The following is a 19,361-nucleotide window of genomic DNA, read 5'->3' as shown; positions in this document are numbered from 1 at the left end:
GTTAGGGCTCCCATTAGTACTACTATTTATTTCTACTACACTTCATTGTTCATCAGAACTTTTATTAACACTGTTATTTAAAAAGTAAACTGACTCAAATTGTTACAGATTGCTTCAAATTCCAAATCAATGCCATAAATTAAAATTTTTATATTTGTCCATATAATAGAGTTGTGGTTGCCTTTGCTTTGACAGTAATACTTTTTTGGGTGGAAATTTTTATGGAAGGGATACTCAAAAAATGATAATGTCATTTCTTTTGCACAGCTATAAGGAAGGAATATAAGTCATGGACAATTTATATCTACTTTGTTTCCCTTTGCATGCACATTATTCCTAGACTTCTTCAGAACACAGACTAGTTTTCTGAGCCTAGTACATTAAGCAGTAAAAATCCTGGCTGTGTGCACATTTTAAACTGAAGGGAAGCTAGCTGGGTTCTGTTTTAAGTTCTATATCACCCCCTTCATACTAAAAAAATGCATCGGATAACCAAAAAGCTGGTCTGATCTAATGATGCTCTTGGATTTCAGTCCACTCACTCTCTCCTTTCAGCAGCATCTGGTGTCTTGGTTCCAGGAACTCAATGATGGAATTACAAAGAAAGATAAAAGATTTTTGATCTTAGCACAAATTTTATCTTACTCTCCATCATCTAAGTCTAACAACCATTAGTCAATGCTTTTTTTTTCATTGCTTAAGTACATTTGTCTCCATTTTCTCCCCACCACTTCCTTCTGTCCCCACTTTCCACCCTCAGTCCTATACCCCTCTACGGCTTTGTACATGGGTCCTTTATACATGTTCCTAGATGACCCTACCCCTTTTTTCCATTATCCCCTCCCCTATCAGTTTGTTATTGTTAATGTAACATTCTGACAGTTTTTCAGTTTGGTTACTGTAAGTTTGTTCTTTATTTCAATGTGTTTGGTTATATTTTGCTTGCTTTTTGTTTTGTTGATTATTTTCCACTTATAGGTGAGATCATATGGTATTTGTCTTTCACCACCTGGCTTATTTCACTTAACATAGTGCTTTCCAGTTCCATCCATGCTATTGAAAAGGGTAGGAGCTCCTTCTTTCTTTCTGCTGTATAGAATTCTTTGTGTAAATGTACCATAGTTTTTTTGATCCACTCATTTACTGATGGGCACCTAGGTTGCTTCCAGCACTTGGCTATTGTAAATTGTGCTGGTATGAACATTGGGGTGCATAGTTTCTTTTGAAGTGTTGTTTCAGGATTCTTAGGCTATAATCCTAGCAATGGAATTGCTGAGTCAAAAAGCAGGTCCATTTTTCATTTTCTGAGGAAACCCCATACTGTTTTCCACAGTGGCTGCACCAGTCTGCATTCCCACCGATATAGTGCACTAGGGTTCCCTTTTCTCCACATCCACTCCAACACTTGCTGTTTGTTGATTTGTTTGTGATGGCCACTCTTACTGGCATGAAGTGGTATCTCCTTGTGGTTTTAATTTGCATCTCTCTGATGGCTAGTACTGCTGAGCATCCTTTCATATGTCTCTGGGATCATCTGTATGTCCTCCTTAGAGAAGTGGCTGTTCAAGTCCTTTTTCCATTTTTTAATTGGGTTGGTTGTCTTCCTGGAGTGGAGTCATGTATGTTCTTTATGTATTTTGGAGATCAAACCCTTGTCCAAGGTATCATTAGCAAATATGTTTTCCCATACAATTGGTTCTCTTTTCATTTTATTGGTGTTTTCTTTACCTGTGAATGTGCCAATCTTGTCAGTCAATGCTTTTTAAAAAAACCTTGGGCAACTGATATGTTGCTGCATTTAATTTTACCTATTAGTATTATTTAATTAATATTTCTTAATGAACACATTTAATTAATGAGCTCATGAACTTGAGAAATCTGAATAACTTGTTTGTTGCTGTGTGACATAGTCCATATCTTTGCGAGCCAGCTATTGGTTAGAGACTTTTTATTCTTAGATATGTGAACTCTCTATTTTTATATCACAGTCTTCTGTGCTTTAGGGTATGCATCATAAATCATATTAGCCATTCTCCACTTTGCCGGCTTTAACTTTACGCTGTGGGTACTTAGTCTTTTAAATGTTCCAGAAAAATCATCATTCTTCATTTTGATTTGTTGGCAGTGAAATCCATTTACTGAACAAAAAGTCATTCTCAAATCTCAGTGATTTTCTATGTTTTGTTCTGCTTGTCTAATTTTGTTATAATATACAGTAGCAAGAGTTTAGAATTTCCTGTGAGCCAAATAACAAAATAAAGGAAAATGCCCATAAGAAAAATAATTTGAAGTTTAATAATCAAGGTATAAAAGTTAAAGGGCAAAAAAAAAAAGGATTGTTCTGGTCATGATCAGAAACTCTCATGACCTAAGGGTTTGGTGGACTAAAATTTCAGCTTTGAAATTAATATAAAGGAAGATTCCTTTATCTGATATTTTTATGATTTAAAATATAATTAATGTGCCCTTTTTATTCCTCAGAAAATACTAGAAGTGCAAAAGACAAGATTTTGAAGAAATTATGCTAAATATATCTTTGTGTTATTCTGTACGGTAGTATATTCCTAAAGGCTAAACATCATCAAGTTAAATTACACTAAACAAATATACTTTTAAAGGGATCATTTGGTTTCTATGTATAAACATAAGTATTCTTAGTCTATAAAGTCTGTGTTTTAGAGAAAATGACAGCATCTCTTTCTGCTCATTCAGTGTCCAGTCCGCAGTTTCAGCCACTAATAAGCACTGTTAGCGTGAAACTAACTTTTAATTGTCCCAAGAATAATTTAATATGAGAGACATTACACATTCAGTGAAGAATACATTGTATTAATAAAGAAATGCTATAAAGTAATGAATTAATTGCAAAATAATGTATCAATTTGAAATTTTTATTCAAATTATTTATTTTCATTATGAAAAATTATGGAATAAATATAATAAAATGTTTCAATCACCTTTCTAATAATAGAAGAAGAGTAATTCTAAAAAAAGAAATTGTGAAATCTTAGAGTTACTTCCCTGAAAAGCCGTCTATTTGGGTATATCACACCTGGATGTTCAGGTGTTGGGAGTTTACTTAGCCTCTTTTTCACATAGAAAATTATGTTTCTGCAGCTAAACTAAGTTTCCCCCAATTTATCAGTTTTGGCTCTTGGTTGATCTTAACATGTAGCTCATTCAAATATAACTTTCACAGAATTCATTGAGCTCCTGGAACCCTCTGAGTACTTTCAGTTCCGTAAATATTCCACGCTCTCCTTCCCTCACTGTGGGGAGTTCTGTCTGCTATTTATAACAGGACTGTCTTAGACTCTCCTCTGAAACTGTTTCAGTATTGTTTCATATCATTTCCCCATCTCCTTTTGTGTCCACAACACCCCTTTGCAAGGCCCTGTTTATTGGTCTGTGTTCCCTTTAGGCTGAGCTACCCCGACAGCACCAGCATGATAGGAACTGGCCCAGGGTGACAGCTCCATAGGTATCTGGGGAATGAGTGAGAGTTAGCAATAAATGCTCCAGAATGTTGCTGAACCTCTTTTTTCTTTCCACAAAGCCCAGTGAAATCTTTTAACCCTAACAATGTATATAAAGACAGAAATAAAAGAAATTAACAATTATTGCCATTATGCTGCAGTGGCCTGGGAAAGATGCTAGATGCTTCGTAGTCAGTATTGGAGAGAAAAGCATCCATAATTCCAAACTCCTCCTTCGAGAAGTGAATACACTAGATGGGTCATAATCTCATTGTAATTTGTTATTAATCTCACCCTGGTCCTAATGCTATTCTTGCACACTAATCTCTAAAACACACTCTGTGAAATTGAAGGCAAAGTTAAAATCCTCATGATGTCAAAAACTTACAAATAAAACATTCTTGGGATAATCTATATATGTTGAAAGTCATTTCTCATACTATCTTAATATGTGAAATTATGTCCTTCTCAAGCTAAATTATGAGTATAACAGGTCATACATGTGTTTGTGATGGATAAAATTCAGAAAGGTAGTCACCAATGAAGGTGGAGGAGAGTCAGAACAGACCAGAGAACATGGCTTTTTTGGGCCCTACTCATCATCTCTGTACAGAGAGTCACTGTGGTCTATACATTTTTTATTTCTGTTATTTTTGTTTTTACACAGTTTTGTGATTAGCCAGCCTCCTCACACTTCCCATCCTACATCAGATTTTAATTTCTTAGAGAAAGGTACATCATATTTTTTCCTTTCTTTTGTCAAGTTCAGTAATTTTGACTGTATGCAAAAATGAAGCTGCTGATGCACCATTATAATTTATTCTTTTATTTCTAATGATGTATTTGTATTGATCTAGCTACACACTCTCAGCTATTTTGATCAGTAGCACTTGGACACAAATATATACACAGAATGGCTTTCCATATAGATTATGAGACCCTAGAACAAAGCAATGTGTATAACTCCTGGGTGATAGAGGTTATAATTTGAATGGAGTTTAGCCAGTATTAGCTATTCCTCAAGAAAAACTGATTAATTACTTACTGATTCATATATATTTATATTAATGTTTGACCCTATACAGAGTATAAAATACTCTTACAGAGTTGTGTTGTGGCAGTAATAAATAAATAAATATCTATTTTTAGTAATAAATATTTATAATTATACAATTAATATGAAATGGGCCCTGGCTGGTGTGGTTTAGTTGGTTGGGCATCTTTTAGCAAACCTAAAGTTCAATGGTTCGATTCCCTGTCAGGGCACACACCTGAGTTGTGGGTTAGGTCCCCAGTTGGGATGTGGGAAAAAAGCAACTGATTGATAAATACTGATCTCTCACATCAATCTTTTTCTTCCTCTTTTTCTCCATCTGTTCCCATCTCTCTGCAATCAATAAAAGAAAAATATAAGAAATGGAAGAAAATCATTCTCATTTTTCTTTGGTCTTGCTTAAAGGGAAAGTAACCTCCATGTTGGTCAATATACATCTTTTTCCCCTCAAACTTTATTATATCTTAGTTAAGGAGCAATTGAAACAGCATATTAACCTGACCAAGGCTTGGTCTAGACAGTCCTAGAATCCAGCACACTCCCAATTCAGTACATGAATAAATATACTGTGAAAGGTGTGTCCAGAACCCAGCTCTTTACACAAGTCCTCTATCATAACAAAGCATATCCTCTAACCTCTCAGAGCTTCTTAAATATATATTTTAGAGTGTCATGGAGAAGATAAAACTACAGGAATCTGAATGATGATTGCAACAAGCACATTCTAGTGATTTCCAACTGATGGCAGAGTTTTCCCCTCCCAGAAATATGTTAGGCAGCAGTTAATGAAAAATGGAAAAATGGAGAGGTGTACACAGAAATGTACTATTTATAATAAATGTCACACATGGCTTCCAAATGGATTTTTTCATAGAGCATGAAATTATATGAAAACGGCTTCCAAGCTGAAACTATTCGAGCTCAGATGCCAGCTCAACAGATTATACTGTGAAAAAATAATTATTTGTATCTTAATTCCTTCCTTTTTGGAATTGATCCTTGTGATTCAGGACTGCAAGGAATGGGACTTTATTTAGTTAAAAATAGAGTTTATAAATTGTAAACTATTAAAGGATATCTATAAAAACAAACCAAATTTGAAAAATAATTATCCTTCTGATAATATCGTTATGTAATATAAAAGAGCCCAAATCTTTCTATATCACTTCCCAAGATTTTTATGATGAATCCTGATGCTAATGTTTGTGATTTACAAGAATAAGAAGAAAATAAAAATACAATTACTTTATTTTGAAGACATCAAAAGGGTAGTCATTTATTTACATTTTATTTTAGATAGAAGGGAAGGGAGAGAGAAAGAGAGGGAAAGGAACATCGATGTGAGGGAAGAATATTGACTGGCTGCCTCCCAAACATGCCTTGAAACATGCTCCTGCCGGGACCACCAGGGGCTGGCTGGGGATCAAACCTGCAACCCAAGCATGTGTCCTGACCAGGGATCAAACCCTGTGCCCTTTTGGTTTGCAGGACCATGCCCAACCCCAACTGAACCACCCTTGAGGGGGTTGGGGGGAAGGTGGCTAAAAGAGTAGTTCTTTACTGACTCAAACTTCTCTCCTAGAATTGAAAGCAAGCTAGAGACAGTAGACGTCACAAGCTGTGACAAATATTAATTCTAATAACAGTATTATGAGTGCTTTTTCAAGAGAAAGAGTTGGTAAATTGTCTTAGGGATTACATTTTCTTCTTACTTATTTTCCAGAGAGGTTGGTGGGAAATTGTTTGCCGTCACACTGTGTTCTAATCATGTGGGTTCATTTAGAGAGAGAGCTAAATTTAGTGGCTTGAGCCAGTTCTTCACGTGTGGCTGTCTGGAGTCTTCAAACTGCTGCTAGGTGTCTGCCACTGGCTTCCCTTCTGGAAGGAAGAGTAGAAAGGCTGAAAATGGAGAGGCTGTGAACAGCAAATCACGAATTTCACCTTTTCAATTCAAACTGAAGTAACTTGGTAAAGGAAGTTGGTATGCTTATTCAAAGATAATGGGTGTCCACAGGGAGGATCACTCTTACAGGACTGAGGAGTTTTCAGTTTTGTTTTTAAGTGTAATGTTCAAGATAACATTTAAATCAATAGCACAAATGGTGCATACAATAATATAGTTTTACCTCAAACCTCTAAGTATATTGCTTTACTGTTTTATGGATGAATGATAGTTAATAGGTTTCAGAATGTGTTGATGTCATTTAAAAAATGTTTTCATTTTTTTCCTTGAAGTTCATACCTTTTCTTCACGATATTTACCTTGTATTAACTTCTTCCTAACCTTCCTGCCAATTTATAACTTATCCTTATGTATATTCTTGCCTAAGCACTCTATACAATGTATATTCTAGAAGGAAAGTTTATAAGCATCTTTAACAAATCTATTCTTTCCATGTCTAGAATATGTGTGGAGGAGGAATGGGCTAATGAAGGGAGTCTGTTAAGGGGTGGATTATTTGAAATATTTAAATGTATTTCTTTTATTTGTATATGATTTATAGTATTATTTTGCAGTATACTTATTTTCACTTACATAGAAACTCATGGTTTTTGTTTTCAAAATGTCATTAAATTTTAAATGCTAGCATAACAGTTTTTTCTTTGCTTAGCATTTCAAGAAGTCTGCGAAAGCGTTTTTCCGTGCTTGCCCCTCTCTAACTCACTGAATTAAGAACACTGTTTTTTTTTTTCCTGAGACCCAAGGCTTGAAGCAGTTTAAACGACGTGAATGCCACTCACTGGTCAGTCCCGAGGCATGTCTCCTCCTGTTTAGCAGGGACCAGTTCCAATAACCTGCATACTAAATACTGTCAGGTCCCTTAGGACAACATCTCACAGAATCCCTCCTTCAGCCTCTGTAACAGGTAATGAAAGGTGCGACAAGAGGTGCAGTACTTGGGGAGCTGGGAAAATAGCCAGAGTCCTCCAATGCTCTTTTCACTCTGGTTTCATAATTTTCTCAAGTTAACAGGAGAGCGGAGCTACCATTTGGATTGAGAATGAAAGAAATAAAGAGTGCTTACAGAGTTTCCTAATAAAGTTCCCTTCTCACCCGTGTGGATTTGAATGGGTCTCAAATCACCGTGGAGTTTGACAGGTTTCATAATGCTGATCAAACAAAGTTTTAATTTTGTCCGACAAAGGAAAGCTTCGCCTTGGACTAGTACAGATTTAGCACTTAAAATCACCTCTCCTGAAATAAATGATTTTTTAAAAATGTTCTCCCTTTATGTAGGACCTTGGGGGCCTCATTTTAGTCTCTGGTTCACAAAAAGAACAGCTTTGCCTGTGAATTCAGCCTTATTTTTCTCTTTAATGCATTCTCTGTAAAAAAATCATTTTCAAGTGAAATAGATTGCTTTATAATGCCTTTATTAGCAGGTTGTCTAAAATTCATTTGATTTGCCTTATAGATGCTACTTTTCTTACGTCCCTTCATGCACTCTGACTCACTATCACTTTGACATGAATTTGAATGAGTTTTCCAGTGATGGGAATTGATTGTGCTGATCCATTCATATATTTTTGCCACACATTTCATATGATTCATCCACACATTTTACAGAATGGAGTGTTTTGTAGATACTATGATTTTTAAAGAAATCCTATAGGATTACGTGCCCGAAGTAATCTTACACAAGCTGGTGCTAGCAATTCCAGCAGCAAAGATGCATTCTTTGGGTTCTCAGGTGTTATCTAGATTTAATACCCCTGTATAAAATAGTGTACCTCTGGGATGCCTAACATCTTAAACTATCATAAATAACATTTCCCTTAAGAGAGATTGGGCAGTAGTCTTCTATGGGAAGGTCCTTATAGTCCCTAGAAGGTAGACCCCAAGAGGGAACTTAGCTCTTTGATATGGAAGAAAGGAATAAAGAGTAGAAATGTGAAACCACCTAAGGCATGGTGCCTATTGTAATTCTGTGCTGCACAAATTCTTTCCTGGCCTTATTGCAATAAATTAAAACATTATTCTGGGTGGATCAGAATGTGTGTGTGTGTGTGTGTGTGTGTGTGTGCGTGTGTGTGTGTAGTGGATTTGTTTCTACATATACTTCCACCACCTCCTTAACCCCTGGCAACTGCTTATCTGTTCTTCTCTATAATTTGTCATTCTGAGAATGTTATGTAAATGGAATGATATAGTATATGCAAACTTTGGGGGGTTGCCTTTTTCACTCAGCATAATTCTCTGGAGATTCATCCAAGTCATTATATCTGCCGCTTGTTTTTATTGCTTGGTATTACCTCACAGGATGCATGTAGCATGGTTTGTTTAACCATTTACCGGCTGAAGGTCATCTGAGTTGTTTCCAGGTTTTAGCTAACGTGAATAAAACTGCTATAAACATTCACATACAGGTTCATCATGAAAGGAAGCCTTGATTCATCTGAGATGTATGACAGTGCAAATACTGGTCATATGGTAGGTGGGTGCGTGTTAACTTTTTAGGAAGCTGGAAAGCTATTTTCTAAAGTGACTGTTTGCATTCCAACAAGCAAGATATGAAGGATTCAGTTTTTTTTACCTTTTCACCAGCATTTGATATTGTCACAACACTTTTGAGGCCATTATCAGTTGTGTACATTGATAGCTCATTATAATTTTAATGATGTCTTCCTAATTTCTCAATTAATTAATATTATTTTCTATCTAGGTATTTTTGGTGAAATGTCTTTAGTACATTTTCTAATTGGATTGTTTATATTTTTACTTGATCTTGATGTGTTATTCCTTTATACATCACTGAATTTTATTTGCTAATATTTTGTTATGTTATTTATGTTTATATTCATGAGGGATACTGGTCTCACACCTTTTTTGATTATATTGTTTTAGACTGCTTTTGGCATGAAGGTGGTGTTAGTTTCATAAAACCAATTGAGAAGCCCTTTCTTCCTTTATGTTCTGGAAGCAAGTCCTCTTCCAGTCTAGCAATAGATCAAAACATCCACTTCTGAATGTCCATCTCTAGGTGAACCTGTGTGTACGTGTATATAGTGAGCCTATTTCTGAACATGACTTTGTAGGGTTATACAATAAGCAGCTAATAGCTTGAATTACTTAAAAATATCTCCTGGAAATAGGTGAATTGTATGTGAATGCCTATTACATGACCAGAAAGAAAGGTGAAAATTTTATTATTAATATTTTTGAACTATTCATGTGTTTTGTAACCAGTTTCATGATGTGGCTCTTTTTAAATAATACACTTCAAAGAAATATCCAGATTGCCTTGAAATTGTCTACACAGGCGGTAATTCCTAAGGAGTGATGTTGTCTGCCTGATTTTGCTTATAATTTACACTAGAATTTTGACTGTAATAGTCAATATAGTCTGCTTAAGCCAGATGCTTTTATATAAGAACATCTGGATGTGTTTTTACAATTTAGAACTTCATAAAGAAGAGCAGGAAATGATCAGTGGATGGTAAGTGAAGGAACACTGGAATATGAACAATGAAGATTGTGATCCTCAATATACTTTCTTAAAAGTTATTATAAGAGAAAGTTATATGTACACATGGTGCTTATGATAATCTCCAGTTAACTCCTAGCTAAGGAGTCAATGAAAAACTTAAGGCTACTGTGGACCTTCCTCTGTTTTAGACTGTATTCCTCTCTCCTGCATTATTCAGCTTCTGCATCTGTCTCAGTATAATATCCCATAGCATAGCGCCCCTTCTTATTCTATTCTGAGATTATCTTGTTTGATTGAATTAGAATTTTTGGTTATACTTTTTGGACCCAGACATAATCTTAGATGCCTGTTCATATGTTTTACACTGTAATAAATTTTTATCTCATATAACACACTAAAGCTGCTCTGCATTCTTCTAACATTCCCCAATCAACCATTCCTAGAGTGTATTCTACAGAACACTGTTCTCATTAAATATTCCACACCCATGACAAGAATCAAATATTTAGAAAAATTGAATGCTAAACTTAGCACTGACCTAGGGATTGGGATACAAGGTAACAAAAAAGTCTTTATTATCTGAATAAAATAAAAATCCTAGGTTGCTCCTGGGTTATAATTATTAGACTTTTTTTTCTGGTGATAAAAATCCAAATGATTTATTTTAAAAAACATTATTTTCTTTAATTTATAGGATCTGAAACACATAATGTAAAATTATGGAGAGTAAAATATGTAATACAGTTTGTATTGTTAATTAAAACTTTAAAAAGCATTGAAAGTATGTTCTTGCATAGCTTGGTCAATTACTAGAGAGTCTTCCTCAATGGACCTAACAAATAGGAGGAAGATGGTTAGAGTACTCAGATCAGAGCTAGCTGGTAGCAGACAAATACCACTTGTATAAAAATGATCACTATGAGAATGTTCTCCCAAATTCATTGTTTGACACAAGATAGGTGGCTTTCCAACATAATCTACTCCAAATTAGGTTGAGGAGATGATTAATTTTTCAAGAAATCGAGTCTCTAAAGCTAGCAATTCCAAGTAAGTAAATACTTAAAAACAAACAAACAAACATGAGCAGCATGGTAGAACAAAGCAGAATTGGTAAATTGGTGTATTAACTGATTTCTTTAAAGATGTATTTATTTATTTTTAAGAGAGGGAAAGAGAGGGAGAAAGAGAGGGGGGAAACATCAATATGTGGTTGGCTCTCATGCACTCCATAGTGGGAGCCTGGCCTGCAACCTAGGCATACATATGCCCTGACTGGGAATCAAACTAGCAACCCTTGGTTCTCAGGCCGGCATTCAATCCACTGAGCCACACAAGCCAGGACTGTATTAATTGATTTTTAATGTTTCATTTCATTTCCTACAATTTCTTTGGATGTATTTGCAACTTGCCACAAAGACAAACATATAGGGGCATCTGAGAAGTTATGGAAGAAGCTTTCTATTAAATGACTAGTGAGCTTGTAACATGGCACAGCTAGGAGGGGGGCCCCCCAAAAGAGGATTTGGGATGGAGTCTGGAGCTCAGGGTGTCCAGTAAATATTAAGATGTCCTCATCCCCCCCTACCCAGGGGGAGGGAAAAAATGGAGCAGGGCCATTGAGAGCTGTTTTGCATAGCAACCGTTTTGCAACTAACCTCTGGAATGATTATTTGACATATCTATAACCTTTAACTGGATTCATAGATATATTAAATAGCTGTGGCCAAGTTTTGAGCCAGGGAGAAGGGAATGGCTTCTACCCAGGATGTAACTGGGGGCTGGTCCCCCAAGTTACAGAGCCTGCATGAGAGCTTGGAGAAAATTGGCTCCAGAACATGGGGTGACACTTGCCCAGACTAATGATGGCAGCCCAGTAAAGCTGGGAGGGTATGAGAATCCTGGCAGGTGTAACTGATTGTAGGAGGACTTGGAAATGGGGCTGCAAAGGAGGATGGGCGCAGAGATTTAAACCAAGATGCAGTAGCCATTGGGTTGAGAATCACGCGGTTTCAGGAAAGTAAGGGTCTCCTTTTGGCCAAGTGAAGAGAGAGCCACGCGTTTGGGGAAGAGTGAGGACCCCTGCAGCCAGGTAAAAGGGGGAGCCACGCGGTTTCAGCAGAGTGAAAGAGTACCACTTGACTTTGCCAGAATGGAGATCCTGCAGCCAGGTAAAGAAGACACATGCTTTTGGTGGAGTGTGGACCCCTGCAGCTTTGGTAGAAGAGGCCCACGCGGCTTTGAGGTGCTTCCTTTGGCGGAGTGGCCTAGAAAGCAGGAGAGACTTTGGCTGGAACTGGGTACAAAGAACTCTAGCGAGTGGACTGTGAGAGGGTGCCACATGACCAGAGATCCTGCCTAACGGTCAACAGAGCTGATGATACCAGTGGCCTGGAAAAACGGATGTGTGCTCTTTTCCTGATTTACGGAACCCGGAGATGGGACAGTGGGAGAAGGGAGAGCTGTATGTGGGTGTAGGTGTATACCCTAAAGGACTTTAATTAGTGGAGGCATTAGGTCTAATTAGCATTAAATAAACATTTCATTTCCTTTTCACAAATCTCTGGCATTGAGAGATGTCTTTCCAATTGGCAGCGGACAGAAGAGCCCAGTAGATATTACTATTCCATCCTTGGGAGGGGCCCCTGTTGTTCTGTAGTAGTTTTTGGCATCCCTAGGTGGGCCAAATATTGGCCCCCCTTGGACCTCTTGTTCGGTAGCAAGCTGAGATCTAAATGGTGAAGAAGAGTTAACTGGGTGGAAGAGTGGTATGGGAAGGTGTTAGTCCTGCGGATGCTTTGTAGGAGTTGGACTATTCAGTTTAAGGACCTGAGATAAAGCCGTGTGGCTGAAGCTCAGAGACTGAGGAGGGGGCTTGGTATGGGATGAGATTAGGGAGGTGAGAACAAGATAATACTAACTGCCTTAAAGGGCAAGTTACAATTTTATTCTAACCCTAAGATCAAGGGAAAGGGGTTTCTAAATTCAAAGGGGTGTTGGTGGTTGTATTAATTACCTTTTTATTATTTATTTGCTTGTTTATAATTATTGTTGTTCAATTACAGTTGTCTGCATTTTATCCCCACCACTTCCCCCCACCCAAGCCAGCTCATATTCTATAATCTTTTTTTTAAAGATTTTATTTATTTATCTTTAGAGGGGAAGGGAAGGAGAGAGGGAGAGAAACATCAATGTATGGTTGCCTTTCATGCATCCCCTGCTGCCAGCTGGCCTGCAGGGAACTGGCCTGCAACCTGGGTATGTGCCCTGACTGGGAATCGAACCGCGATTGTCTGGTTCGCAGGCCCCCGCTCAATCCACTGAGCTACACCAGCCATAATCTTTTAAAAAGATTAATCTAGCAGCAGTATGGAGAGAGGTCATCAAGCGAAAACAAGAAGGCAGGATGCAAATTAGGATGTCAATTACATTGGTGGGGGTAAAATATTCTGGCGGCTTGCACTTGCTGACGAGAGTTGAAATGGAAATGAATGAGTAGCATCTAGAGATACTGAGTAACAAAAATGATGGGATGACTGGTTGTGCCATCTCCGAGACAGACAGTAGGGGAGGATAAGGTGTGGGTGGAGCCATAATCATAGTTGAGATTGCCTAGGCAAAGAGCAGAGTGAGAAGGGAAAGCATCCTGTGACTGAGTGTTAAGAAATGTTAACATGTAGCGTAAAAAAGAAGCTCAAAGGGAGTAGCCAGATCTGGAGGAGAAAACTTGAGGAGTGTAATGTCTCAGGCTCAGGAGAGAAGTGTGCTCAACCATGGGAGGCTGGAATGTTCTTTGGTTTCATAATATGAGATTATCTATGACTTCAGCAAGAGGCCTTTCATTACAGGGAAGAGAAAATCCAGACTACAATGGACTGAGGAGAAAATGGTAAGCGAAGAAGACTGAGAACAGAAACTGAAATTTAGAGAACTTTTGAGATGCTGAACACTGAAAAAAAGGCAACATCTAGGGCAGTGATTTGGGTATGGGATTTAGGCTTGTTCTTTACTGTGAACCTGTTTCTTGTTATCTGGTGCAGTTGTTTTGCAAACTATTGAGGCAGTGGTCCTAAAGGAGGGATTTTTTTCTCCTTTGAATACTACCACTAACTTTCAACTTCATTTCTAAAGAGAAAAAAATATCTTCTAAACTTCCTATTGTCAGTCTAGGCATTTGCTGATGAACCCAATAGTGTATAACTGTAACATTATCATTTTTCTTAAATGATTCAATCACAGTGTATTAATACTATTTATATAATGTATTTTTAATTTAATTCTGCACCATTAATTTGGAAAGGTACCAATTTTTCAGTAACTTACTTGTCTTATAAAAGGACCAAGATACTTACTGTGTTTACCTACAAAATAACTTGGTTCATTTTGACTCAGAGTCAAAATGTAATTAAGATTCTATATTAGAAAGGCTTAATTAACATGGTTCTGAAAGGATGTTTTCTACATTAATGACCTGAGAGTTGGTGAATATTTGTGGGAGACTGTTCTGTGTGGTGTGGGAGACCCAGGTCCCACTCAGAGATACACAGGACCCACGCCCATGGATAGGTTCCCTTGTGGGGAATCAGGCCTGCAATGTGCCTAGGCCACTTTGAGTTTTGCTTTTTGATAAAAACTCCCTCACCCAGATTTGTGGCAAACACATATCTGTAAAACAACTTCCTAAAATCCATGCTAAACCTTTCCTAGGACCAGTGTCATTGGTCCAACCACTTTTGCCCTTTTCATTTGCAAATATCCCTCTTCTGTGATGTGATTACCAGCATCCTCTCCTTTGTTTTCTGTAAAAGGGTAACCACCTAAAGCAATTGTGCATAGTAAATGAGGACCATCCTGTAATGCGCTGAGAAACCCAATGAAGGCTGGTCTGGCAGGGGCCTCAGCTTTTGCTGCCTTGAGAGAAAAGCTGTGCTGTCCCTTTTCCCCCACAGGACTCCGTAGTCTGTGTGAATGTTTCATTTCATCCATAATGATGCAGACACTGCGGGCTGGTGACCACATCAAATATTCTTCCTTGCGCAGGGGCCATGCTAATCTTCTCTGTATCATTCCAATTTTAGTATATGTGCTGCCGAAGTGAGCACTGCATCTAATATTCTTAAATAGAGGTGCTTACATTGTTACATTATTTCTGAATTTCAATAGTATAATAATAATTTTATTTTTTCTATTTTCAGAAAATATCATTACATTTATATTTTCTCTAATTAAAATATTATCTCAGTTGGAATACAAATGAAATGTTTCAACATTAAAGGAAAGGGGAAGATGAACTATTTTGCTGGAAACTCATAAGAATTAAAAATAGTGCTTCAAAAATCAGTGCATTGAAATAAGGTCTCAAATGTAATTAAAATTGCTGTTTGATTCTCCAAGCAATATGAAACAACACACACAATTAAGGGGGTAGGGGATTGAATTGCTAGTTTTTTCTACCTTGAAAATTCACCTGTTAGGAAGTTACTAGATTTATCAGTCAGGCTGGATTTATTAGTAGAACTTTAAGTTTAGAAAAAAATAAGGGTAAGTAAAATTCTATTGATAATATTTTTATTTTGGAAAGAAGTAATAAAAATGTGAAGGAACAAATTAGTGCAAAGACATTTGGTAAGAATTTATGCCAATCACAAAAGAAATTATTTTGAACTTAAAAACTAACCCATTTTTGTTTCTTTATAAGAATGTTTTTCTCTCTAGCATTGTGCTTTGTAACTTTTATCTTAGAAGTCTAAGTGACTGAAATCCTAACTGTTCTGATGAATTGCCTTTTCTTTTATGAAAACTATAGCTTCACTCTTACTGAATGAGTTATAAAGTCCTCTCATGTGTCAAATATTTATTCTGCATGTGTTGCATGTCAATGTATCATGTGCTAGACACGATTACAAACTTAAGGTTTAGTTTCTAATGGAGTGAAATGGCCATTTAAATGTATAGATTCAGTTGGGTTGCATGGGCTATAATAGGCAAATGTGCAGGTTACAATGGGGCCTCAGAGAAGATGGATTATCATAGGTGCCAGACACATGAGAGGAGTAATCTTTCAGGCTTCAGAGAAAGGGTGACCTCCAGAGGGTTGTACAGATGGCAGGAGTTCCACAGATAAGGTCACTGAAGAGGAAATGGGATTGAGTATTAACAGCAACAAGAATGGTGTAAATGAAGATGGGAAGTTAGCAACAACCTGTTTCAGTCCAAGAATTGTCAGGCGTGTGATGTGGCTGGAGCCTGTGATTGGGGTAGTGGCATCACAGTGCACAGTGGTCCCAAAGCCTGCAGAGGGCATGGAAGAGCTTTCTCTGACAAGTTTATTCTGAGTCTTGTGAAATGGCAAACTTGAGCAGTTTTTTTTAATCAGGGAAATGTCATAATAAGGTTTGGATTTTAGAAATATCCTGTAGGCAAGTATCTGGTGGAAGTATGTGAACGCTGAAGACCAATAAGCCTATTGGCCTGCTGCAGAGCAGAGTTAATGTGGTATAGAAACAATACTATGGAAGGGGGGAGAGGACAGATCACAGACTGATGAAATAAAGGCTTCAGAGTTTGTTAACTGTGTATATAGATAAAAAGACACTTTCAGGTTTCTGATGCCTGGTACAGCCTTCTGCAAAGGGGGAGGAGCAAGTTCATTTTAGGAAGATGAAGAGGGATCATACCAATTAATTTTTGTACCTGTTGAGTTTAAGCTAGATGTCAAGTAGTCAGTTGCATATTTAAGTCTGGCATTCAACGGTCAAGTCCAGATGGAGAATAGACTAATGAGTGGGTACATTGAGTGTTTATGATATCCCAACATTGTTTTAAAGTATATTAATTTATTTACTTGCTCCTCATGAGACTCATTTGTGATAGTAATTTTCATTTGCACTCTACAGCATCGCTCAGCTGCTAAGGGGCAGAGGCAGAATTGGAACCCAGGGAACCTGATGCCAGAGCCCAGGCCCTTACCCATCATGCTCCGCTGCTGCTCCGAAGCCGGAGCCCTGGTACACGGAAAGAAGCATCCTGGGAATTAAACATTTAGTGGCAATATAAAATATTCTATAATTGCAATTAAATCATTCAAAGTGCTTATCTTTTTCATTAAAATAATTTATCTTAAAAAGATATTTAATCTTAAAGAGGAAGGTAAGATTAAATTTCTCTGCTTAAAGCCAGTATTTCTGTTAAAGGAATCATTCTCATAGACAGTGATTAACCAGAGGCATATTTGATTTATTTCATTATCTTCTCTGCACATTCGAAGAGCACTTAATTCAATAAATCCTCTCACATCTGGCTTCTAACTATGTATTCTCTTACAGTTATCTAAATCCATGACCTCGTTATTTTTTTGCCTGGAATATTCGGATAGCCTTTAAATTGTCTTTTTACCTTCTGTATTCCTTGCTCCAAATTTATCACTCATACAACGGGCTATAGTACAACTTAAAAAGCCACCAGTTCCACAAAGATTTTTATGTTATACATAGATTGCAAAAGCCTCAAAGGGAGAGAATGTTTTTATATCTTTATCTCTAATTCCTAAAACCGTTGGCACATAGTAAATTATTGGTAAGATTTTATTAAATAGGTGGGTACATGGATATTATGTCTCTCCCACACTGGTAATATTTTTTAAGTGTTAATATATTTTCAAGTTATATGAGATACGCTTCTATTACTTATTTTTAAATTGACTATAATTATCTAGTATAGAATACTTCATAACAGGGTCCAATACATAATTGATGACTGAGTGGATTGTTAAGTCAATCAATTAATAAATAATAATGGGTAATAATAGAATGTTAGTAAGAAGAAACATAAACTCTCATTAACTAGTAAATAATGGTTATTTAAAATTCAGTAAAACCTGGCTGATATGGCTCAGTGGGCTGAGTGCCAGCCTGCAACCAAAGGGTCACCATTTCCAGTCAGGGCACATGCCTGGGTTGCGGACCAGGTCCCCAGCAGGGGGCCTGTGAGAGGCAACCACACATTGATGTTTCTCTCCCTCTCTCCTTCCCTTCCTCTCTCTCTAAAAGTAAATAAAAATCTTTAAAAAATCAGTAAAAAATATATGTGATGCATTAGAAAAAGTATTTAAAATATATTGGTCTACATTTGTTATATAACAATTCTGAAGCAAATGACAAGAATTTCTCATTTTATGATTATATTCACACTTAAAAATTAATTATATCTCAAAACATACCTTATGCAAGCAGACCATATCTGTTTAACTTTAGAAATAGAACAATAAAGGCATAATGAAATACCAGTCAAAACTGATATTCAATAAACATTTCCTTTTTTGTTGTTTTTTGACAAGCATGTTGAAATGACATTTGACTGGTTAGAGAAGTGTTGTAGTAAAAATGTGGAAATGTCGTTTCGGCTATACTACGATCAAGTATATTGAAAACTGGCTGAGTGCTGCTTCTTGAGTTACTGTCAACATAGAAGTCCAATCACCATTTTTCTAAGTATTATTTGGGTTCACATGGTAGTTAATGGTGTTTATGAGTTAACGAGAGGTATAGATTGAATATGACATGCAGACAATGGGACTGTGATGATGTACCAGAGGAAGAGTTCTCCTCTGCTTTTCTAGGGTCTCCAGCTGGGTCTATGAATTAAATTGGCATAAGATGGATTAATAGAAAAAAGCATACAAGATTTATTAAAATTTTACCTGTACATGTGAGACTTCACAGTAGATTAAAGACCCAAAGAAGTAGCCAGAGAAGAAAGCTTGTATTTATTTTTTTTTTGACAAAGAAACATTAAGTTTGTAAAGAATTTATAAGACAAATAATTTGGGCTAAGGATAGTGAATTGTGGGGAAACTACTAGGAAGATGGGGTCAGTTTAATAAGGTTATATGCGCATGAGTGTTTCTTAGCTTAGATTTCCCATCTCTGGTGACAAAAATCTTCCTTTCTCTAGGGCCAGGGTGGGTGCCTTTCACATGGGAATTTTATCTTTTGCTTTCTAGGAAGGAAAAGGAGGGCCAGAGGGCTCTTCTTGCACCTGCTGTTTCTCGTGTCTTTATCTCAATTATCAATATGCCAAGGTGGCATATTATGGGAACGCATGCTCTGCAGTTCTTTAACAAAAATAGGAAGAAAGAGAAGGTTTACAAATAATTTGGAGAATGATCACAATAGAGAAGGTACAGAAAATAAGTAGCATAGACAGTAGATAGAAAATAGATGGGGGGCAAGAATAGTATGAGAAATATAGAATCTAAAGAACTTGAGACACATGGTCATAAACTAAAGGGGGGGTAATGGTGGGGACGGGGATGGGGGTAGGATGGAGGGGAATGAAGGGGGGAATAGAACGACTGTAATGGCATAATCAATAAAAAAAGAAATCTTGAAGGATTTTTTTAGTTCC

At 36.9% G+C, this 19,361-nt stretch overlaps 1 non-coding gene across 1 annotated transcript; it reads right to left on the bottom strand.

The window, feature by feature from the left end:
- Positions 1-14,950: 14,950 nt before the first annotated feature.
- LOC119051929 (U6 spliceosomal RNA) lies at positions 14,951-15,058 on the bottom strand. Its single transcript, XR_005083030.2, has one exon. It is a non-coding gene; the product is annotated as a U6 spliceosomal RNA (small nuclear RNA).
- Between the last annotated feature and the right edge of the window lie 4,303 nt (positions 15,059-19,361).

This window comes from Artibeus jamaicensis, unplaced genomic scaffold, assembly GCF_021234435.1.
Source record: "Artibeus jamaicensis isolate MK-2021 breed Jamaican fruit bat unplaced genomic scaffold, CSHL_Jam_final contig_3126, whole genome shotgun sequence".
NCBI lineage: Eukaryota > Metazoa > Chordata > Mammalia > Chiroptera > Phyllostomidae > Artibeus > Artibeus jamaicensis.
The sequence above is the reverse complement of the archived record's forward strand: the minus strand, read 5'-3'. Positions and strand labels throughout refer to the sequence as shown.